Source organism: Callospermophilus lateralis, chromosome 6 (assembly GCF_048772815.1).
Source record: "Callospermophilus lateralis isolate mCalLat2 chromosome 6, mCalLat2.hap1, whole genome shotgun sequence".
NCBI classification, from domain to species: Eukaryota; Metazoa; Chordata; class Mammalia; order Rodentia; family Sciuridae; genus Callospermophilus; species Callospermophilus lateralis.
The window spans coordinates 136288588-136311832 of NC_135310.1; the positions used below are offsets into that span (position 1 = coordinate 136288588).

The window sequence follows — 23245 nt, forward strand, 5'->3', positions numbered from 1 at the left end:
GTGGATGCTGTCCTCCTCCTCAAGGGCCACCTGGAGCAGGTGCTGAGGTGAGTAAGGGGGGTGAGCATCCTCTGCAGACCAGTATCAGTATATATGAAAGGGCACCTACTGTGTGCCAGCCACTGACACTCTCATGGTGAACAAGGCACTGGAAGGTAAATAACCCATCATCTATCCCTATTGTATCCTGAAGCTCGATCTCCTAACCTGTGTTAGAGCAAAGGGCTAAACCAGGCCGATGGTCTGGGAAGCATAACTCTGCTTGGAAGCCAGGTGGGGAGAACAGGAGCTAGTGAGGGTGGGTGAGGATCCTTTCTGGGAGGCCTGTCTAGCAACAGAGGTGCAAAGCAGGGTAGAGGAGAGGGCAGGGAAGGAGGGGAAGTCCCTACACCTCTACCCCCAACAGGGAAGCTCTGTGCTCTCCAGCTGGTAGCACAGAGACCCACCTCTAATGCCCATGTAAGGAAGGTTGTTCTGAGCTCCAGGTAGTGATTCTGCAGTCCAGGGTGAGGAGCAGGGATGGAGGCCTTGCTGAGGGTACAGGGTGTAACCCTGCGGGTTTTAACCCCAGTAGGTTTGTCACATCTTTCCTGGTTTGTCTTTTGTACATGACTCCCCTTGACCTCCTCTGACCAGAGATGTGGCTTTCTGCTTGTTATTGAGGATGGGGTTCTTAGAGATAGTGGATCCACCTGGTCACAAAATTGATGGTAAAAGGCTCAGACTGAAATGCAGTGACCTGAATGGGCAGATTCTGCAAAATGTCAACCATGTTCAGATGGCCATGGGTTTAGGCCAATTCATTTTCTCCCTCAGAAATCACTGCGGGTTTCTCCTTAGGCACCTGAAGACCCCCCTGGAGGCCTTCTCAATAACGAACTGCCCGCTCTCAGATTCCGACTGGAGTTATCTTTCCCACTGCCCAAAGACCAGCCAGCTCAGACACCTGGATCTAAGGGGCATCAAACTGACAAATTTCATTTCGGTGCCCCTCCAAATTTTTCTGGAGACTTTTGCAGCCACCCTGAAGAGCCTGGACTTGGAAGCCAGTGAGATGACAGACTCCCAGCTCCAAGCCATCCTGCCTGCCCTGAGCTGCTGCTGTCCTGTCAGTCCTGAGGGATCTGCTTCTTCACACTGCCAGGCTGAGTCAATTGAGCATAGAAATCTACCCTCCCCCTCTGGAGAGCTATGATGCCCAGGGTGCCATCCACCCAGGGAGATGTTCTCAACTCTGTGCTGGGCTCACAGCAATACTGAAGGACTTTAGGCAGCCAAATGTCCTTGTGTTCTGTACTGTCTCATGTCCTCAATGTGGCAGCATGTTCCTCTACAACCAGGGCCTCATTCACTGTTCCTGTCCAACAGCTGCCTAGTTGGGTGTGTATAAAAAGCTGTCTTCTAGGCAATTGGAGGTATAACCAGGATGTAGTATGATTGTGAAGGAAACTCAGAGCCCAGCATTTCAGACACTGCTTGAAATGTGGATTGGGAAAGGCAACAGAAGCAGGGGGACACATTGGAATGAACCCCTTAAAGATTAGACCCTCTGTATACAGCCATATGTGTCTTAATAGGGTCATAACTAGGGACCTGGATTCCTAGAATGGGATTTAGGCTTCATGCACATATGAAGAAGTTATTTTGTTTCATGGATGGTCCATAAATAAATAGTCAGAAATGAACGGAATCTTAAGGTTAGTCTTCTCATGTCCTCTGTGATGGATTTACCTGGATTTCTAATTTAAACCTTGGGGTTCTCCAGGTGCTTATGGAGAAAGATGGCCCTGGGTTCTTGGTGTTCAATGATGTTCAGCCCCGGGAACTTAAGGTATCGAACTAAAATTTGGTCATTATATGTGGTGGCTACTCTGTGGTTTAAGGCATACAGGTACCCACAGCAGGCCTGTAACATTCTAAGTGCTCAGTGAAATTGGAAGAAAACCATTCCTCAGGGGACTTCAGTGCCATCTAGACACTCAGCACTGGCCCCTCCTTGTGGGTCTCTGTGTAGACCCAGAACCCTTGGGTCCTGTACTTTGGCTGCACTGGCAACAGGCCAAAGCCTCTGGGCCTCACCAAACCTTGCCTGCCATTCTGCTGGGTAGTCTTTACTCAATTAAACCAGCAATGTATACCAATAAAGGTATCCAGATTGCCTTTCAGCAAAATAGTAGAATCATATACACAGATGACACTTGCAAACATTTCTAACTCAAACTGAATAAATTACAACCTCTGGTGAGCTGGGGGCTGCTCATGACTGACAGATCTTCCTCAAAACTTCCAGTCCCTCCCTACCCAGGGACACAAGATGGCCTCTTTTAATCAGCAGATGGTGAGAGGATGAGTAAGGATTGGGTAGCTCTGGGGAAATGCATGACCCTGACTTGATGCCTGGTCTGAGACCATGATCCCCTAAGTGACAGCTCCTGCTGAGGACTCACGCTGGTGGGGTTGTGCAGTGACCTTAGACTTAGCTTCCCATCTGAGGTGAAGGAATTAACCCAGTTTTTATTTGAGGTTCCCTAAAGCTGCCTGTGTATATGTTTTAATTTGAACCTGAAGGCTTCTCTACACATAGTGAATGGGAACCCAATTTGATGTGTAAGCAGATTGCAGCTCCCTCTAGGAACAGGTAGCAGAGTCCCAGCAAAGCACAGCCAGCCCATCTGGCCCCCACACAGCAATCTTTGTGCTTCATCACTCTTTATGACACTTGCTTTCCTTGGGCTCTAAGTCTAGCTTGCACGTGGGGCAGGTAGAAAGTTCAACAGCATTCATTCTGCGTTGCTGCTGGATTTAGGATCAAATAAAGGCAAGGAAGATCTGCAGTATGAGATTTGTCATCATTTGTTCTTTTAAGGATTTTCATGACCAAAAAGGGACTTGAAGATATTCTGGTGTGTCCAGAGTCCTTGAATTGTATAAGGACTGCGAGGTCCATGTGTCCCCACACAGCTCTGGGGATAAAGCACCCAGACTGCTCTTTGAATTCCTCATCTTTTGACTCTAGGTTCATGTGTGCTGTGAGAGAGCACATGACTGTAGGATGTCATGACAAACAGGGCCCAGGTGTTTAAGGGTGGCCGGGTCTGAAGGGGACTGGGTTCCACTCCCTGGAGTGCTACTCAAAGATGCACATTCCTTTGTGCATCTACATCAAAAGAGTCTAGATCCCCTTCTGTAACACTGGCCAATTTCACCTGTACAATCTAGGAACCCAGAACCCATGCTTTTCTACAGAAATGAGTGAACTTCATAAAATTAACTGAGGGTCTGGGGACATAGCTCAGTGGTAGAGCGCTTGCCTAGCATGTGGAAGGACCTGGGTTCCATCCCCAGAACCACAAAAGTATGTGAACAAATAAGTGAATAAATAAATACAATATTGATGTGACTCCAGGGTAGAGTTTTAATTTGAAGAAAATTGTCTATCTGTGAGGAGTACTTGAGAAGAAAGAATCAGAACCCACATGAAAACAATCGAATGCATCTTTTAATTGGTATGCACAGGCATTGAAAATTGATGTCCTTAAATATTCTTTTCCAAAAACAAAAGAAAACCCGGGTCAGGGGTGAAAGGAAAGTGAGAAATGAGACACAGATAGATAAGCAAGAAATGTAAGACAGAGACCAGGCAGTGAAACACAAGAGAGTTGATTTTTCACACTTGACAAGTAAAGGCCATCTCTCTATAGAAGAGGGGGGCAGAACAGGCTTCAGTTCTGGGACTTTTATGGGGGAGGATCAAGAATCAGAGCCCAGTGGGTCCTCATGCAGATGGTTAAGGGTTGGGTTGGTATGAAGGTGTGGTGAGCCTTTGTCAGAAATGCCCTTGGGTGGGAAAGTAAAATGTTTTCTTTAATATGTCAGGTGTCATTTACGATGGCCACCCAGGTGCTAAGCAAGGACCTTATAGTGAGAAACTGATGTGACTCCATTTTTGAGATAACCAGCCTCTACCTCAGAACAGAGCCTGTCCAAAGCAGGGGTGGGGTGGGGGGGATGATCCAGCGTTCCTAGGTGCATAGCTACCCCTAACTGCAGTGACCAGATAGACTTGACTCATCAATGCAAGACCAAAAAATGCTTGAGACCTAATTTCAGACCATAGCAACAACCAATCAGAATCAGAGTGAGACAGGGAACATATCTGAAATGCCAAGTGACACTCCCAATAGTTTTGGTGGTTGATAACATGTTACGAAACCGTGTAGTTTAGCGTGTACACCCCTCGCAGCTTAAACCAATCAGTTCAAATGTACCCACCTCTTGAACTAACCAATTACGCTTACCCAACTTGTTCCCACCAGAGAATCTGCTAATCAATGTTAAGAGTTTTTTTTTTTTTTTTTAATTTTCCCACAGTGTGAAATGATTTGCTGTCTGATGTTGTGATATATAGAGTATCCCAAAAAAAACCTATAAATCCTCACTGAACTAAAGGCCAGAACTCACTCCCTGGGACTACTGCATCAGAAAGGATTGTGAGTGCAGGCTCAAACTTGCAATAAAGACTCTTGTGTGATTGCATCAGATTCAGCTCCTGGAGATCTATAGGGGTTCCATGAATCTGGCATTACAATATGTACTAAAAAGAAAAGAAAAATTGGAAGGGAGTTGTTAGAAACACAAGAGACTCCTAAAACCTTACACTACTCTTGGGGACAGGGACAGAGAAGCAGTCTTTGGTTCCCCTAGAAAGTAAAGGGTGTTTGGTGGGATTAGCTCAGCAAACAGCCTTGAGAAGTATAAGATTCTTGCTTAGTATCTGGATGGCCAATTTAAGTGACAGCAGTCATTTTAAGGAAAGACTTTTGCTTTCCCACCCAACCCTAACCACCCATATTAGGACCCACCTGGCTCTGATTCCTGAGCCTGCCAAGATCGGGTTTCCTGGTGTGCCCAATCTCCCATTTGAGTTTCACTGAGTTTCCCCAGGCCCCAATCTGGATTCCATCATGGGACCAGGCTTTCCATTCTGCCAAAGGCCCTCTCTGCCCCCAACACCAGACATTTCATCTCCAGTCAACTTAAAGGACCTACAGTTCCTGGAAAATGATGGTTGATCATCTGACACTCTATGTGGTTGGGGGCACCCCCAGGCACAACATTCACAGCTACTGCTGATCCCTCCTATCGACTCACTGTATAAGTGGTCATTTATTTGGGTCCTGTGTTTTGAGACAAAACCACCAAGGATGATTGGGAGCTGTTCCTGGTGAGACTACCTCTCAGCCTTGGGTTATTCTCTATGGACTTTTCCCCCATCTATGGGTATCTATACCTTATATGGGCTTTTGCCACTACTACATTGTCCTGGCTGGTTCCCAAGTATCTCTATGGGATCCTGGTCTTATGCTTACCCAGCAGGGTTGACAACCACTTGAGCATAAACATGCTCTCAACTAGGTGATACTCGAGACTGGGGGATGGCCCACGTCCTATGTCTCATGGGTGGTTCCTCATCCATTCCCCACCCCCAGAGTGCTCTAGGCCGCCTCCTGGCTAACCTAGGGTCTCTCTCAACCCAGATCTTAATGCTGCAATACTTATATGCTTGTGCAATCAGATCTGGCTTCAATATCCTTTGAATAATGACCCTTAATTGCTGCTTGAGGGCACCCTAGACCCCAATGTTATCAGGGATCTCTTCAACAATTGTGAGTGTTCAGGAAAATGGAAAGAGATGTCATATGCTCAGGCCTTCTCCTTTCCATGTCCTTATCCCTCTCTCTCTGGTTCTTGCTCTCCCACACAAGTCCTCTCAGCCCTCACCTCCCCTACACCTTCTTCCAAAGGGACAGAGGATTCTACCCAGGACTCCTCCTCCTTTGACCCAGTGGGTGAGACACGCACCATGACACAGTTCTCTTTCTGATGAACCTACCACAACCACTGTCCCCTCGGCCCCTCCACCTTCTCTCCTCCTGCAACGCGCTCACAGGCTGATACTGCCCAACCCACATCTCTGTGTCTGATACACGAGGTGGCTGGGGTAGATGGTATAACCAGGGTTCATGTGCCTTTCTCTTTGTCAGATCTTTCCCAGACAGAAAAGTGGCTTGGTTCATACTTCAAGCCCCACCACATATATCAAAGAGTTTCAACATCTGACTCAATCATATAATTTGACCTTTCATGATGTCCATATGATCTTGTCTAACACCCTCCTGCCTGAGACCATAGGTGAGTTTGGGAGCAAGCTAGAAATTATTCTGAATACATTATACATCAGACCTCCTCTGCCCATCTGATTGACATTGAAGCAGTCCCTGACCGAGACCCCAGCTGGGATTATAATTTTCCTGAGGAATTACTAGTAGAAACCAATGCATTACTTGCCACATGGCAGGACTTAGAAAGGCAACCCATAAGGTTATCAATGATGAAACACTCCAAGAAGAATTCCAAGATAATAATGAAAACACTTCAGCATTTTTAGATCGCCTGAGTAAGGCTTTATTACAATATATTAATCTGAACCCTGAGGTTCCAGATGGGAGAAAACTACTAAGGACATAATTTTTCTCCCAGATTTTCTCTGATATTAAGGTCAAACTAAGGCACACTGAGAGGAGGCCCCTAACTCCCCATGTGAGGTTCTGGAAGTGACCTTTAAGGTGTATAATGAGGGGGACAAGAAGGCCTGAAAGCAGAGATATGAGATGCTTGCTCAAGCAATCTATCTGGCCTCAGCATCTATGCTTGGTTCCACTGGTCCAAGGAAGTGTCCCTCAGGTCTGCTCAGACCCTGTTCTAAATGTGGTCAGATGGGTCATTAGGCTTGTACATATCCTAATCCTTATAAGCCTCTGGGTGTTGGTTCCTAAATGCCATCAAGAGGGACACTGGGCCATTGACTGTCCCCAAGCCCATAGGAGCCCCGGACATCTGGCCCTCCTGGTTCCCCTTTTCAACTCTTTGAGTGACTGCAGAGGATTGACAAGACCCAAGTCCCCATCACCCAACCACTACCATCACTCCACGGAAACTCAGGGCACTCTAGATCCCAATGTTATCAGGGATCTCTTCAACTACTGTGTGTTGAAGTAATAACTTCAAGGTAACTCTGCGTATTTCAGGTAGACCTGTATCCTTCCTCCTAGACACTGGGGCTACTTAATCAGTCCTCAAGGTGTTGGAGACGCCAACTACCAACCCTTATAGACACCTAGCCTTGTTTGTGCTTGTGGCTCTCTAATTTTTATTCTATCCTTTTTGGTCAATCCACAGTGTCCTGTTCCCCTTATGGGAAGGGACAACCTCACAAAGTTGGGGACTATGCTCTCCTTCTCTCCTCATAGTCACTTCCATGCAGACTCACCTGTTGCTTCCTTGATCCTCACCCTTACCTTAGGACCATCCCCTACTCTGTTGGCCAGTGCCTTCCCATGACCTGCTTCAGAGGTGGACGTTTCCAGTTCTTCTATCACCTCACACCATGAGCTCATTCACATCTGTCAAAACCTCCTCCATTTTCTGTCCAATCACAACACTTGCTCTCCCTCCTTGCTGATGCTATCCCTCTCTTTGCAGAGCAGCCTTGATCACATTCTCCCAACAGCTTTGCTCTTTCATCCGGGTATTTGGGCTGCTTTGGAACCTGACCTGAGGGCCCAGGACAATGACCACACACCTTCTTCCATTCACCTAGGACTCTTCTTTACCACACACTGGCCTCCCTTGGGGAAGTGTCTTTGCTCTTCCTCAATCTTCCTTCTCACAAGTTTACTTTCTAGAGACAAGTTTCCACTCTGGAGACAAAAGTTAACTTAGATCTTGGCCCAGCACCAAGATTCTCGATGTTTCCATCCCTTCCCCTGGGTGAGTTCATTCTCAGGTCTTGGTTCTCAGCTCCTCTGCAGAGCTCATGAAAGCCCTGGGAAGGCACCAATACTCTCTATGGCAAATCCTGGAACTAGGGAAGTAGTGGGTGAGGACTCACTTCTCTCAGTCCCAGGAAGGATTCAGCTCCGGGGACAGTGAATTATGTGGTGGTGACCCCTTTTCATTCTGTCCCCTCTCTCACTCTGATTTGTCCTAGAGCTGGGGACACCTCCCTGTAGCCACTCCAGCAATCCAACTTGCCATGGGAAACTCCCGGTCCAGAATCCCATCTGACTCACCTCTCCGCTGCCCCCTCACTCACGTAGCCCCACTCCATTTGGCTCCTGAATAATTCAACTTTTCATTCAGTCTTGGCCCTTTTATGACTTGGACAATGATCACCTAATGGCACCTTGGAGCCCAATACTTTATGGAATCTTTATAACTTTTAAAAGCACTCAGGAAAATGGAAGGAAATCACTTCTATCCCTCTGTCCAATCTAAGCCTTCCTGGGCTCCTCTTGCTTTCTCACCCAGCTTCTACTTGCCACTAAAGCTCTGGACTCCTCCAGAGACCCACCTTCTTGACAAACAAGAAGTCAGAACCCTCCTCCCTTCTTCTATTGGCATTGAACATTGTAAAGCCCTGGGCAGCAATGTCCCTGGCCAAGGCTACACTGAAGCTAACATTGAAATACAAAGGACAGACTGGCTGGATAAGAGGCCTAAGACTTAAAAAAAAAAAAGTGTCAATTTAACTTTTCCCTTGGCTACAATACAGAAGAAAACTTTCTCTCCATCTCCCTGACCTCACATGCCCTTTTCACTTTTATGTGGTTGAAAAGCAAGGGTTTGCTCTACAGGTCCTTGGACAAATGCTGGGGCCAACCATTGCCCTGGATCATTTATCTATTGAAGGGTCTTGACCCTACTGTTTGGAGATGGGCCCCTTGTGGCAGCAGCCTCTGGACTCATTAATGATACAAAGAAACTCAATTTTGGGGCCCCACTCAGCATCCTGGCTCCCCCTCACCTAAAGGAACTCCCCACCTACCATGGCTTACATTCCTTTCCCTCCTGTCACCTTTAATCTCTACAGGTTTTTCTGGTGGAAGATCCTACTCTTAATTTCCCCACCTGCTCACCTTTAAACCCTGCAACTCTTATTCTTGCTCCTCAGGACTCTTCCACCTATTCTCCTCTTACCCATTCATGCTTAGAAACTCTGGAGTAGCTTCTTCCCCACCCCTCCCACACACAGGAAGGCCCCTCACTCCAGGCAACATACACATGGTTCACAGATGGCTCCTTCTTCCTTCAGGAGGAAATTCACGGGAAGGTTGGCTATAGTCTCTCTAGCCTGGGTTGTATAAGAGCCTCCACTCCCAATATCAGCAGGCTGAACTTGTTGTCCTCATCAGAGCCTTCACTTTGGCAAAGAAAGCTTCCCTCAACGTCTACTGCCCCTTGAATTACATTTAGACTGAACTAAACTCCTTCCTTGGCTCTTCCTCTGTCACAGGCCATCCCAAAGAAGCCACTCAACATCTCCCCTTTGAGCTTCTATATGGACAGCCCACCTCCCTGCTCAGCTCACCACCCTCTGATTCTCCTTGCTCCTCATCTTTTCTGCCTCCTTCCTGCATACACTAGGATCCTTATTTGGCAACACAGGGATGTTGTTCTGGCAAAGCCAATTCTGCCTCTTCTCTTTCTCCAACTCTGTCTCCTGGTGACCTGGTACTTTTACCACCCCCAACAAGCCCACCTCCTCCTATCAATTCTCTGCAAAATGGTCTGGACCCTATTGGGTCATTCTTACCACTTGTTTGGTGCCCCACCTTGAGGGCATCCCATGTCGAGTTCCTAACCCCCATTTAAAACAGTCCTCTCTGCCCCCTTATACAGTGAGACCCACAGACCCTCTCAAGCTGTGTGTCTCCAAGGTTGAAACCCCAATCTTCCTTTGGTCTCTGAGGACCATGGGGACACTGCAGAACCATGAGTGCCAACCTTCACTTTTTCATTTTTTTTAAAGAGAGAGAGAGACAGAGAGAGAGAGAGAGAGAGAGAGAGAATTTTTTAAATTTTTTTCTTTCTTTCTTTTTTTTTTTAGTTTTTTAGTTTTCAATGGACACAACATCTTTGTTTGTATGTGGTGCTGAGGATCGAACCCGGGCTGCACGCATGCCAGGCAAGCACGCTACCACTTGAGCCACATCCCAGACCCCCTTTTCATTTTTTCCCTCCTCCCTCACTCTTCACTCACCTTCCAGGGGTGCTGCCACCAGGGATTACCATTCCAGTGTTCAGGAGACTTACAGCAACTTGCTCAAACCATAGTAGCTATACAATGCCAGCTTGATTCTTTAGCTGCTGTGGCTCTGCAGAATCCAAGGGGCCTTGACCTTTTTATGGCCAAGAAAGGTGGATTTGTCTGAACCTACAGGAGAAATGTTAATAACATGGCAATCAATCTGGTAAGTAAAGGACAAGATAAAACAACTCCAACAAGACCTTGAACATAGGAAAACACAGCTCTCCTCTGCTGAAGGAATACCAATCCCTCACCCAAACTGGGACACCTGGGACAGCATCACTGAACCTCCATCATTGTCCCAATGATTCAAACATTGCCCCTACCCAGCAGAAAGAAGTTAGAGAAGATTGACCTATATTCCTGTTTCCTATGGAGCCCTACAAAAAAACAAAAAGGAATATAAGATCCTTGTTTAGCACCTCCATGGCCATCTTAACTGCCAGGTGCCATTTCAGGAAAAAACTTCACTTTCCCACTCAAAGGTGTTTCTGAGAAAGGCTCACCACCCCTCATACCAACCAGATCCTTAACCCCCAGCATTGGGACGTGCTCAGCTCTGATTTCCTGAGCTTCCCCCATAAAGGACCCAGAACTCAAGCCTGTTTTGCCCTCTCTCCATAGCGAGATGGCCTTTCCTCGTCAAGTCTGAAAAGTAAACTCCCTTATGTATCTCTGCCTGGTCTCCGTGTTTCACTTCTAACTTACACTTCAATCTCTTCCATTAGGTTGTATTTCCTGAATTGAAAAAGACTAGAAATATGTTCCGTGGTTAAATGTCCCTGGGTTCACCCCTGGTACCAAAAAAATAAAATAAAAAAGAAGAAAGAAAAATGTGACTTGTGGCTGGGGATGTGGCTCAAGTGGTAGCACACTCACCTGGCATGCGCGGAGCGCTGGGTTGGATCCTCAGCACCACATAAAAATAAAATAAAGATGTTGTGTCCACAAAAAACTTAAAATTAAATATTAAAAAGTTCTCTCTCTCTCTCTCTCTCTCTCTCTCTCTCTCTCTCTTTAAAAAAAAAGTGACTTGTGTTATCTTCTTTTTCCTGAATAAAATTTGGGGGAGGGTGTTTAAAAGAAAAAGTGGTTGTAGTGGACACAGTGGCACACACCTGAGTTCTGCCAATTCAGGATTTGAGGCAGGAGGATTACAATTTAAGGACAGCTTGGGCAAGTTAGTGAGACTTTGTCTCATAATAAAAAACATAAAGGACCAGGGATATGCTCAGTAATCAAACAATCCTACATTCAATCCCCAGTTCCTCCAAAAGAGAGGGGGTTGGGAATGTGTAACAGGGGATCACTGGATGCTCTTTTACTATTGTAATGCTCCAGTTCATGACCCCCAAAAGACCACCAGAGACTGAGATGGATGTAAGCAGCAAAGAGGCGTTTATTGCGAGTTATCTGGGTCCTCTCCGCACACAGCAATTGGTGACACCAAGAGGACCTGAACCCAGGGTTTGAGCAGATTTATACACTCTTTGGGGAAGTCAGGGACTTCCCATACATCATAGCATCTCTTAGCAAATCATCACACACCGCGGGAAAATCATAAAACAAATCTAAAACATGATTAGCACATTCACAGGTGGGAACAAGTTGGGTAGGGGAGATTGGTGAGTACAAGAGGGGGATTCCTTTGAACTGATTGGTTTAAGCCATGAGGGGAGTATGTGCTGAACTACATGGTTTCCAAACATGTTATCAACCACCATAAACTACTGGGAGGGTCATTTGGCATCCCAGGTATTTTTTCTGTTTCATGCTGATTGGTGGTTGCTAGGGGGTTGCTATGGGTCCTCACCTAGCCTAACTGAGTCAGGGACACCTGGTGCCTCAGATCTCTCCTGTTATTTGTAGATAAACACCTCAGCAGGGTGGGTATGTGCCTAGGAGTGCTCTGTGGGTTTTTCCAAGGACAAGGGTCATGCCCCCTTCCTTGGATGGGCTTTGCTCTGAGTTAGAGGCTGGTTTCTCAAAAATAGAGTCACATCAATTTCTCACTATATCCCTTGTGGCTTTGAAACTTACAATCTTTCCCCAAAAAACTTCTCCCTAATCTTCTCCTCCCTGAACTTCCTTTCCCTAATCTTCTCCTTCCAGGTTTCTCCTCTCTAATCTCATTTTCTCTGAAACACCTCTTTAAAAACAACCTGTTCCTGCTGATGGGCAGAATCACAGCCTTTGGGACAGGAGTCCCCTGTGTTTCTCCTTTGCTAGCAAAGAAATAAACATTCTTTTTCCTTTTTCTGAAAACTGTGTCCTGGTTATTGGATTGACATCGGGGAGACCGCCCTTTTACTAACCCTTGTATAGTGTCCCTGGATTCAATCTTTAATACCAAAAATAAATAAATAATCAGGCAAGCAAGCAGGATGAGCATACCTATCTCTTGGCCATTGGCAATTATTCTTTTTATAGTCCCCATGCTTGTCTTCCTGGCTTTAAAGGGTTTTAAACACTTTCCTAACCACAAGCACTCCAAACTGCTGCCATCAGTTTCAGACAACTCAAGGAAACCAACTCTGGTTGTGTCCTTGCTGAGGATGTCTATCAGCCGTGAACTCCTGTACACTTACAAGTGGAGCTAATGGTAAAAATTTTCCATCAAAATGACACCACTCCGTGTCAAACTCTGACAAAACAGGGCTGAGGGAGGTGCTAGGAAGAGGGCATCTTGAACTACCCAAGTAGCTAGGATTACAGGGGCAGGTCACCAAACCTTGTACTACACAATATTTTTAATAGGCTGGACTCTTCTGATCTATTTCTTTCCCTGGATTTCACTCCACAGTGGCACACTGTCACGTGTACAAGGTACACATGACAATCGAGCCTCATCTCAGAATTAGAATTTTCCATCTCTTATTTCCAAATGCTCTCAAATACTATATGTGGCTTTTAGCATTGCTTACATTTAAACTGAGCATGGGGGTACCTGTCTATAATCCAGCTATTCAAGAGGCTGAGCAGGAGGATCATCAGGTTGAGGCTAGTCTGGAAAGCTTAGTGAGATCCTGTCTCAAAATAAAATATGGCTGGAAGCCAAATATGGTGGCAAGTGTCTGTAATCCCAGTGACTTGAGAGGCTGTGGCAGAAGGACAGTGAGTTCAAAGCCCGCCTCAGCGACTTACCATGGCCCTAAGCAGCTTAGTGAGAACCTGCCTCAATAAAAAATAAAAAGAGCTGGGGATGTGGCTCAGTGCTTAAGCACTCCTGAGTTCAATGAGAGAAGGAGATAAAGAAGGGGGAGGAGAAAGGGTGGCAAAAAGACAATAAGGAGGAGGAAGAAGAGAAGAAGGGAAAGAAAAATAAACCAGCTAAGGGTAAGTGCACAACCCAGACCTGAGGCAGAGTCCACCCATGAGCTGACCATTCCTTCTACTGAGCACAATGAAATCTGGCTCTAGACCCAGCAGTGGAAAACTGCTTGGGGGAGATGGGACACACTGGAACAAGCCTGCCCCCTAGTGGCTGATTTACAGGAGGCTCTGGCTTCAGATTTCATTTTTCTGTGTTTTGTGCTCACTCTGGAGAGCAGACTTGAAAATTAATTCAAAACTAGATCTCTCCCACCTCAGAAAGTGATTTTCTCTTCGGATGAAGAATTGTCACCAGAAGGCTCTTTATCAACTGAGCTACTGGGCCACTTATCTGGCTGCACAGCCAGGAGCCCTGAGTCATTCTGGCCACCTCCTTTTGTCTTAACCCTGTCTAGCCCATTGTTGGTCCCTCAAAGTATAGCTCCAATCTGTACCCCTTTCCCCACTACCCCATGTAGGCTTTCACCAACTGTCACCCAAACCACGCACAGTCTCCTAACTAGTTCTTCCACCCTCTCTCTACATTCTGCACATGGAATCACACATTTACACATGCACATATGTGTCCCCACACAGTTTGCTTAAAGCCCTTCAGTGGCTTCTCATTGCTCTTGAACCCCATACTGTCACAGGAACTACAGGCCGTTCTATCTCTGTGCCTTATTCTCCCTTGTTCCCTGTCTTCCAGCTACCTTGCCTCCTCCAGTGAGTTCACTTTTTGCTGCCTTTTCTGTTCTCTTTCCCTTCACTAGAAAGTTCTCTGCCTAGTGTTCAATCAGCCACTTCTATGCTTACACTGTTTCCACTTATGTCACTTATTTGGTAGGGATTTTCCCACCACTTCTTGACCTCTCTTACAGAATCTTATAGAATTTTTGAGGCTCTAATTTCAATACATAATCTTTCTTGACAAAGTTATTTAATATTTGCATTTTCTGTGGAACTCAAATTTCATGGAGGCAGATACTGGGATTATTTTTATGATTTTAAGTTTTTAGAGCAGCTTTAGTTTTCCAGAAGAAGTGGGGAGCAGGGTAGGGGTTTCCCCATGCCATTCAAGACCCTATCATCCACAGAGTTGCCTTTGTTTCACTGATGAACCTGCATTGATGTATTATTAACACCTGGTGTCCACAGCAGGGGCTCAAAAGCACAGTTCTGATGTGAGTTCTAGCATGGTGTTCTCCACACATTTCTCCAGATGACTCCTTGCTCACATATTGCAAATATTTTCTGAACATTGATTTTTTTTTCCTTTTCCATCTCAGGCTTCTTTGAGTTTCCCTCTGTTTTGCTTTCTGATGCCTCAGAACAAACCTGGTATCCAGGAGTTGGTTGGACACTCTTTCCTCACTCATGACTTTCTAATCACCTTTTAACCCCTACTTCTTTTCTGTTTTCAGTCCTCTTTTAAATGATACATTTTTTTATTCAGAAAATACATTTGGGTACTAGGGCTATAGCTCAGTGGTAGAGTACCAGCCTTGCATGTGAAATGCACTAGGTTCAATCATCAGCACCACATAAACAATAAGCAAAAAAGATATTGTGTCCATCTACAACTAAAAAAAAAAAAAACTAGAAAAAATGCGTATATATTCTCTATCAGTCCCTCCATTGATATTTATCCATCCAGGAAGATATATGTCCAGATGAATAAGTAGACATCCATATACATGATAGTTAGATAGGTCATGGGATGTGGTGCCTGTATTCACTGTAAGAGGTCATTCATTACAGCATTGTTTAAAACAGCTGAAGTCTGAAGATAACCTTGAAGATAATGAAAATAAAACATGGATGCAGTTGATACTGAAAACCAGGTGGAACTGGAAGAAAAAACACAACTTTATTAATCAAGTGTTGGAACTCCAACACACACTTGAAGATCTCTCTGGAAGAGTAGTTGCAGTTAAAGAATAAAATCTGAAGCTAAACCAGAACACCAAGTTCTTGGACAATATATAGAAAACCTCATGTCTGCTTCTAGTGTTTTTTAAACAACTGACACAAAAAGCAAAAGAAAGTAAGGGATTGGTTTCCCTTCTGTTTCATGGAATTTCTGCTGATTTTTTTTTTCCCTTTAAAACTTGGATAGATTCCAAAAGTTACAGTACCTTTCTTTGTGGCTTCATTGAATATTTGTGAAGATAATGGCAGATCTAGGCAAAATTAACTAAATAGTAGGAGACTTCCATGAGTTTGTGTATTATGTTAATGTATGAAAATGTGCAAATATATTGTAGAGACTTTATAATTAGAACTGCATATATTTATGAGACTTGAAGATGAATATTTTATCAAATTTGCTTTCATATATAGGTTTAGCACTGTCTTTTATTATATAGGCTTAGTAAAATATATAAGAAAATAACCACCATGTTGTGAAAAATTGATCAAAATCATGTACTGAATGCACAGCTTTATGTTCTCTGCCCCCCATCTTGTGACTACCATTTCCCTTCCCCTAAGGGAAAAAAAAAGTTTTCACATTTGTAAAAGTAATTTTAATAGTTAATCACTTATGAGAGTAACCTGACTCTAATTGTTGAAACTCAACCAAAACAAGATACTCTTTTAGCTAGGGGTTGTCTTGTGTGATATTTAATAATGAGAGAGGATTTTGCTGGTTTCTCTTTAAGCAATTAAAGATGGACTAAAACTACAAAAATGGTCTCATACTGGGAATATTTGCTTAAAACATCCTTTTACACAAAATAACCCACTTGTTACCTGAAAATATAGGAGTTCTTATCATGTGTGTGTTCAAGATAGAAAATCTTAGAAAAAAAATAGAAATGGGGCAGGAAAAGCATTTGGAGTAAGTACTGGTAAATTCAAGTAAGCAACTCCAAATACTTTCACTCCAGATTTATGTTCTCTCTGGCAGAACAGACTTTTGTCAGACAAAAGATAAATATTAAAGGCAGCAAAATACAACAGACACTAGTATGGCAGTATGTATAAACGTGGATGTGTAACCGATGTGTTTCTGCAATCTGTATACAGGGTAAAAATGGGAGTTCATAAACCACTTGAATCAAATGTATGAAATATAATATGTCAGGAGCTTTGTAATGTTTTGAACAACTAATAAAAAATTTAAAAATTTAAAAAAAGAAAAAAAGTACATTAAGTTTGAATAACTTTATATAAGCCACATTTTAAGAGATCAATTACTATTTGGTCTCAAGGACATTTACCCAGTTGATCAAATCTTGCAAAATTCCTTGGGAGAGTTTTTTAGTAACAGATTCGTGAACACATTTTAGAACATAAATGTAAAACTATGGGAATTTTAATCTTAGAATTTTAGTGCTTTATTCTCCCAGAATTTTTTGCAGAGGTTTATTCATTCTTTAACATTTTTTTAAATTTATTTTTCAGATTCCATTTGATATGGGAATCTGTATTGGAAATAATATTAAGATCAGAGGAAAAGAGATCTACTAACATAATTTATGGTTATTAGATTTGGGCTACTTTTAATCATGGAATAATCTTATATATTAGTATAAGATGTGATATGTGACTTTACTTGTATAAATATATAATTAAACTACAAACATTTTGCATCCTTTTTGTGACCTAATTTACAAATATTTAAAATTGTGTTAAGAGTTCAGCTTTGTTGGGCTGGGGATGTGGCTCAAGTGGTAGCGTGCTCGCCTGGCATGCGTGCAGCCCAGGTTCGATCCTCAGCACCACATACAAATAAAGATGTTGTGTCTGCCAAAAACTAAAAAATAAATATATAAAAAAAAGAGTTCAGCTTTGCTGTTTAATAAAAAGCTCTTACCGAAGGGGGGGAAAACATTTTGACATTTCCACCTTAAGGAATACTTCAGGGAGGTTAAAAAACAAACCAGCTTTATTAGAAAGGATAGTAATATTAAGGTTGTATTATCAAATCTAAAGAGGAAATTATAGATAAATATCTCTTGTATACTCCTGTTTGTGGGAAAGGAAGAAACACCACCAATGGCACACATCTGTGCATGCGCACACACACACGTATTTTTCTTTAGTATGTGCAGACCTCAGGCACATGTTGATAAACCCAGCCTCTTTCCCTCCTAAGATCAGAAGTCATCTCGTCAAAAGGTATAAATCTGTTTTCTGTAAATACAAGGTTTTGTGTTTGGCCTGGCCGTATTTTGATGTTTTAAATTTGCTTGGAATACCTGCCCATGCCTTGGACTCACCCATGCCTGACTTTTTCTGACCAGGTAACAACCCTCTCTGAAAACTTAGTGGTGTCTCATAAATTCTGATGTGGGATCTGAACTTATTTCCTCACTTGAAATATTGAGCTATGCAGATCACTAACCAACTATCTGCTTTTGTATTATACTAATCAAAATCCTGTTAGCTGTAAGTTATCCGAGACACCCCACTCTGCAAATTTTTGTGTCACAAAACATCTTTCCTGAAAGTGGGGTGCTGATTTCTAGCCCATGTTGGGAGAGAAAGTTGCTGATCAGCTCTCTTTGTGTACTCAAATAGAAGCTTGTTTTAGTTCGATTTAAAAATGGAGTTGTTTCCTGTAAGGGTCGGGGCAGAAGCCTGTACTGCCTCTGAGGAGCTCCTTGAGGGTCTTGGGGTACCTGGTGCAAGGAGACTGGCAGAGAAAAGTGGGAGAAAGAGACATCACTTGGGCTCCTGGGTGGTTCTGGAAGCAGAAAAACAACTTGCTTCTAAAGCAGCCAGACTGGTTTGCTCTGGAGGGATTGTGCCTGTGTTTCTGTGCCTATAAATACCAGAGAGGTACTGATGGGGTATCTGCCCTGGGCATCGGCTCCCCACCCCCTCAGTCTCTTTGAGCCTGCCGGGTTATAACATCCAGGCTTTTCCTTGCAACCTGAAGCCCACCTTGGTCAGCGTCTGTGAAATCTCTAGCCAAGTCGTTCACAGCAAGAGTTGCTCCATAAAGTGGTGGTCTTGGCTTCTAGAAGCCATCCAGGCAGCAGGGGCTGGGGTGGGCTTCCAGGGCGCATCCAGCTGGAGAATGTAATGGAAACTGGCTGTCTTTTGGATCTGAAGAGGGACACCTAGTTCAAAGTGAATCCTCATACCTGAAGTTCCGGGTACATATGCCTGGCTCGGGCAGTGCCTTCATCCCCACCATCAACACCATCACCACCAGCCAGGATCTGCAGTGGATGGTGCAGCCCACAGTGATCACCTCCATGTCCAGCCCCTACCAGCGCTCGCACCCCTACAGCCCGCTGCCTGGCCTAGGCTCTGTCCCTGCGCACATGGCCCTCTCAAGATCTTGATCACAATCAAGACCATCGGCACCACCGTGGACCGCAGGAGGAGAGATGAGCAGCTGTCTCCCGAGGAGGAGGAGAAGCATTGGATCCGGCGGGAGAGGAACAAACTGGCCGCTGCCAAGTGCCGGAACCGCCGCCAGGAGCTGACGGAGAAGCTGCAGGCGGAGACAGAGGAGCTGGAGGAGGAGACGTTAGGCCTGCAGAAGGAGATCGCTGAGCTACAGAAGGAAAAGGAGAAGCTGGAGTTCATGTTGGTGGCTCACGGCCCTGTGTGCAAGATCAGCCCTGAGGAGCGCCGATCTCCTCCAGCCCCCGGGCTGCAACCCATGCGCAGTGGGGGCAGTGCGGTGGGCGCTGTGGTAGTGAAACAAGAGCCCTTAGAAGAGGACAGCCCCTCGTCCTCGTCAGCAGGGCTGGACAAGGCCCAGCGCTCCGTCATCAAGCCCATCTGCATTGCCTTGCCAGGGGCTTCTATGGGGAGGAGCCTCTGCACACCCCCATCGTGGTGACCTCCACGCCTGCCATCACTCCGGGCACCTCGAACCTCATCTTCGCCTACCCCAGTGTCCTGGAGCAGGAGTCGCCTGCGTCACCCTCCGAGTCCTGCTCCAAGGCTCACCGCAGAAGCAATAGCAGCGGGGACCAGTCGTCAGACTCCTTGAACTCCCCCACTCTGCTGGCTCTGTAACCCTGTGCTCTCCTCCCCAGCTCTGGAGGGGTCCTCGGCACTGCCTCCTCCCAGGGACCAGCACCTTCAAGAGCTCCAGAGCCCTGAGGGCCAGAGGAAGCCCTGCCAGGGAGTTTCCGGGCTCTGAGGGACCTAGGTGGGACTTGGCAGTGAAGCTTTAGAAGACTCGGGTTGCTCCTTGTAAGCCATGGGACCTCCTCCCTTGCTCGTCTTGCAGAGAATTCTCCTCCTCGAAAGCCAAGGAGAGCTTGGTTTGGCAGAGGGGACCTGTCTCTGGCTTCTGAAGAGCCTGGAGCTTCCCAGATGGTCCCGCCCCTTTGTTACCTGTTGTCTCTGGAGCCATGCTATCCTCCCCACCCCACCAAGCATGCTCAGTGCCTTTTGGTTCACCTTCCCTGGACGTGCCCCTTCCCTCCCACAGTGTCATTCTCACTCCCTCTTGGTTTTTATCAAATTTGCCATGACATTTCATCAGGGTGGTCTAGATATTAAAGCTCTTCATTTCTGGAGGCATGGCAGCAGGTGACTCTTCCATGGGGGCTGAGTTGTCCAGAAGGGGACAAAGTGCAATACAGAACCTTCCCTCCAGGGGTACTCCCCAGTGCACCACTGCCTCCAGAGGCTCTCAAGCAGGGGCCAACCTCACTGGGAGTCTTGAAAGACCTTTCCTCTGAACCCTTGGAGGTGGCTTGGGACCACCAGCCTGACCAGAAGAGTGGGTGTGAAACAGCCAGGGCACAGGGTGGGGGTTGCCAAACAACTAATTATCAGGCCAGGAGTAGTGCTGACAAAGTCACCTGGGTGTCCTAGCCAGCTTCCCTTGCCTGATGTCTTGAGCAGGGTGTCTCCTATAATTACAGCCTCATTATTCTGCCCCTGGACCCTTCTCTCCAGACCAGGGAGGTGTCCCTCCCAGGAACCACACATCACTCCAAGGCCCTGCTGGGCTCCACCCTTCCCTGGCTCTCGGGGTGACGCCACCCACGGAGATTTAATGAGCGTGGGCCTGGACCCTCCCCAAGGGAGGCTCCTCTCCAAGCCTCAAAGGATGGAAGAGCCAGGCAGGAAGGAGGAAGGCGGTCCCTGGGGTAGGTTCTGCAGCAGCAGCTGCCACTGCCCCAGTGGCCAACCTTCCCTGCTGTGGCCCTGCAGCATAGGCCCTGTCTGCCCTCTGTGGTCATCTGGCATCTGGTGGCTCCAGTGCTTTCTCTCTCATGCTTCCCCTGCCCCATCCCAGGGTGCTCTTCTGGCCCAGTTGACAAGCTGTGAGCAGCTGGCCCATGAGCTTTTGCTTGGGGCTCGTGTGCCATTTCTGGTTGTTGAATCTTTCCAGCTGCTGAAATTGGAGCTAGGATGTGTTGCTTTCCACCGCAGGATAGCTGCCCCCTACCACAGGTCCCCTGGCCTCCACCCCTCTCAGCTTTTTCTCCCCAGAGCATGTTGACACATGTCCCTGGGAAGCGGCTTCTGGTCAGAACTGGCCTCTGTGGAGCTGGTACTCTGAGGGAGTCTCACTGTTGGTGACTCAGCTCCAGAGAGATCAGTGTCCATCCATTCAAAATGATGTCAATGCTACTTAAATCCAGTGGCAGTTACATTTCTGAGTCCGACTCTGGAGAGACCAGGAACAGCTTTACAGACCTGTTCTTATTATACCTGAGGTCACAGGTGCTGGCCATTATTTAATTTCACCCCCAACTCCCCCTTGATGCACTAGAATGCAGGATGGAAGAGACTTAGGCTGAAGATCCGTAGCCCAGCAGGACCAGAAGGAACGTGCACAGGGGTCAGCCACAGAGAGAGGAGATGAAAAGAAAAGGATTTTGTTCTAAACACTTTAAACGTGTTCTTTCCCATGTTCCCTGGCAGTGACGCTGCGCTCTGGTTTCCCAGGGTCTTTGGGAAAGTGCTTCTAAGAAGAAAGGGCAGCGGTGTTTCTGGTCTTAGATTAATTAATCAAAGAAGGAAGGCTAGCAGGTGATGGCTGAGGAAGCTGGGTGCTCTCAACTTGGAAAGGATTCATCATCTCAACTGGTCTTGGGAGCCAAGTGGGAGCTGTTTGTCTTTGTGCATATAGATATTTCTTAAATGAAGCTGCTTTCTGATCTTTTATTTCTAAAATCCCCTTTTGACCCCAGTCTGTATAGCATGGGCCCCAACACCGGTCATGGTCTGTGACTTGGAGCCACGCTGGACGTTCCTGAGCCAGAGTTTGGCTTCTGATTTCAAGCTCTGCTGGCATCGGAACCTGCAGGAGGCACGGCCCCAGGGACTTCAGAAGCCTATGAGATGTGACCTTCACGATTTTCTTGCTGTGTCTTAGGAGGTTGTTTGGCTTCCCCAAAGCCAGAGGTCTTTTGGGGAAGGCCGAACATTCACTCACTCCTGAGTCATGAGCCTGTCCTAGGTCGCTGCCTTCTGGCTTGCTCTCCAGGTTCACTCCTGCCCGCCACACACACGCACTTGCTCTGGAACCACCAGACACCCAGCCTTTGCTCCCTCCGTGGCTCCACACAAGGGGACAGCTGCAGCGGAGATGCCTTTGTGCTCAGGAGAGGAACTGCTGTGCCTCCCCTTGTCTCCAGCAAGGAGGCAGCTGGTATGGACCTGGGTGGGTCTGCAGGTGACTGGGATGGCATGTGGAGACACCCCTTCAGGGTCCAGTGTGAAACACACAGTCTTTGTGGCTGCCTGGTTGGCCTTTCTGGGAATGGTCCTGCCCCTGGATGAGTTGATGGGGACAGTTGCTGACCTAGAAAAGAGGAGATGGTAGGTGAAGCTTAGGGAATTGCTGGAGCCAACTCCAAACTGAGAAGTCCCTGGGGAGGTTTTTCAGAATGAGTGGAACCTTCTGTGTGGAGGCCAGGTGGGCCGCTGAGGACAGTCGCGCAGGCATCTCAGAGCTGAGAGCCATCAGAGCTGGCTGCTGCTTCTCTCTCCAGCTTTGGGGAGAGGAATCTCCCTCTGCTCCTGGTGAACTCCAGGGAAGTGGGAGACTTCCCACTCTGGAGCATTGGGGGGTTTTTCTCCCAACCCACAATGAACCTTGCTATCTCACCATGTAACTTCCTTCCCTGTTCAGACATCTGCAGGCACCTTTAGGGACAGAAAGAATAAACACCTACTATGTGCCAGGCACTGTTAGGCACTTTTCTATTTATCCTCTTTGAAATGAGGGCATCCCATATAAAGGGCCCCCAAATGATGGCTAAAAAGAAACAGTTGGAGGTGAGAAGTTTCCAAAGAACGAGTAAGATCGGCTTCAGTCTGATGTTTGTTCTCAAAGACCCACCCCCCCAGAGCATCTGCCCACCTCCAGACCCTCTTTCTCCTTGGCCTGTGATCATCTGCACCCCTCTGATGTCTGGAGGGGTAACCCGAGTCCCTAAAGAGTTGTGGGCCCATAGAATATGTGCTGTGCATAACTTTCTTTTTGAAACTTAGGTCAAGGGGTCTTACTGCATTCTGTTTATTGATTCTTCTTGGCATTCATCTTAAAAGCCAGCATCTCACTATTTATTGACAGGTTGTGGAGTGCGCGTGTGAGAGAGATAGATAGATAGATAGATAGATAGACAGAGAGAGAGAGAGAGAGAGTGTCTCTGTGTGTGTGTGTGCACGCATATGTGCGTACACATTTCCAGGAGTGTCTTGGCCATGCATCAACAAAGCGTTTTAATAGCTGACGACATGTTCCAGAGGGTCTGAGTCAATTTTTTTTTTTTTAAACAACAGCAACCAACATTTATTTTAGTACTAAGATATTTACAAAATGTTTGTTATTTCATTCAATTATTT

At 46.2% G+C, this 23245-nt stretch overlaps 2 pseudogenes; both read left to right on the forward strand.

The window, feature by feature from the left end:
• Window positions 1-15279: 15279 nt before the first annotated feature.
• Window positions 15280-15513, forward strand: LOC143400872 (short coiled-coil protein pseudogene; annotated as a pseudogene).
• A 2501-nt stretch (window positions 15514-18014) lies between these two features.
• Window positions 18015-19447, forward strand: LOC143402183 (fos-related antigen 2 pseudogene; annotated as a pseudogene).
• The last annotated feature ends 3798 nt before the right edge of the window (window positions 19448-23245 follow it).